The following is a 1,424-nucleotide window of genomic DNA, read 5'->3' as shown; positions in this document are numbered from 1 at the left end:
CCGAATCCCCATCTCCATTCTTCTAACCCCTTTCTTCTTCTACTAACATAAGGGAATCTCTATACTGTGACATAGAGGATTCCTCTTTCTTTTCTTGTTTTCTTCTCTTTCATATGAGCAGGAACAGGGAAAAAGGCACTCTTGTTGAAATTGATCCAGAACCTGAAAGGACTCTGAAGAGAAAATTAAGAGAAGCTAAATTATAACAATCCAGAAACAACCTTTCAGAAATTTTCGAACAAGAGAAGGACATGGCAGCCGAAAATAATAATAATAATGCAAGGAGAATGCTTGGTGACTTCACAAAGCCAACGTCCAAGTTTGATGGAAGAAGCATCTCCATTCCTGCCATTGGAGCCAATAACTTTGAGCTTAAGCCTCAACTAGTTGCATTAATGCAACAAAACTGCAAGTTTTATGGACTTCCATCTGAAGATCCTTATCAGTTTTTAACTGAGTTCTTGCAGATCTGTGAAACTGTAAAGACGAATGGAGTTGATCCTGAAGTCTACAGACTCATGCTTTTCCCTTTTGCTGTAAGAGACAGAGCTAGAATATGGTTGGATTCACAACCTAAGGATAGCCTGGACTCCTGGGATAAGCTGGTCACTGCCTTCTTGGATAAATTCTTTCCTCCTCAAAAGCTGAGCAAGCTGAGAGTGGATGTTCAAACTTTCAAACAAAAAGATGGTGAATCCCTCTATGAAGCTTGGGAAAGATATAAGCAGTTGACCAAAAGATGTCCATCTGACATGTTTTCAGAATGGACCCTATTAGATATATTCTATTATGGTCTCTCTGAATTTTCGAAAATGTCATTGGACCATTCTGCAGGTGGATCTATTCACCTGAAGAAAACGCCTAAAGAGGCTCAAGAACTCATTGACATGGTTGCAAACAACCAATTCATGTACACCTCTGAGAGGAATTCCGTGAATAATGGAATACCTCAGAAAAAAGAAGTTCTTGAAATTGATGCTCTGAATGCTATATTGGCTCAGAACAAAGTGTTGACTCAACAGGTCAACATGATCTCTCAAAATCTGAATGGGTTGCAACATGCATCCAACAACACTAGAGAGGCAGCTTCTGAAGAAGCTTATGATCCTGAGAACCCTGCCATGGCAGAGGTTAATTATATGGGTGAACCTTATGGAAACACCTATAATCCATCATGGAGAAATCATCCAAATTTCTCCTGGAAGGATCAACAAAAGTCTCAACAAGGCTTTAACAATGGTGGACGCAATAGGCTAAGCAATAGCAAGCCATATCCATCATCTTCTCAGCAACAGACAGAGAATTCTGAACAAAACACTTCTAATTTAGCCAATATTGTCTCTGATCTGTCAAAGGCCACTTTCAGTTTCATGAATGAAACAAGATCCTCCATCAGAAATTTGGAGGCACAAGTAGGCCAGCTG

General features: G+C 39.8%; 1 non-coding gene across 1 annotated transcript; it reads right to left on the bottom strand.

The window, feature by feature from the left end:
* Window positions 1-650: 650 nt before the first annotated feature.
* On the bottom strand, window positions 651-754 carry LOC112804933 (small nucleolar RNA R71). Its single transcript, XR_003203549.1, has one exon. It is a non-coding gene; the product is annotated as a small nucleolar RNA R71 (small nucleolar RNA).
* Window positions 755-1,424: the final 670 nt, after the last annotated feature.

The sequence above is a fragment of the Arachis hypogaea genome, chromosome 5, assembly GCF_003086295.3.
Source record: "Arachis hypogaea cultivar Tifrunner chromosome 5, arahy.Tifrunner.gnm2.J5K5, whole genome shotgun sequence".
Lineage (NCBI taxonomy): Eukaryota > Viridiplantae > Streptophyta > Magnoliopsida > Fabales > Fabaceae > Arachis > Arachis hypogaea.
Note: the sequence above shows the minus strand (reverse complement) of the source record. Positions and strands in the feature narration are given on the sequence as shown.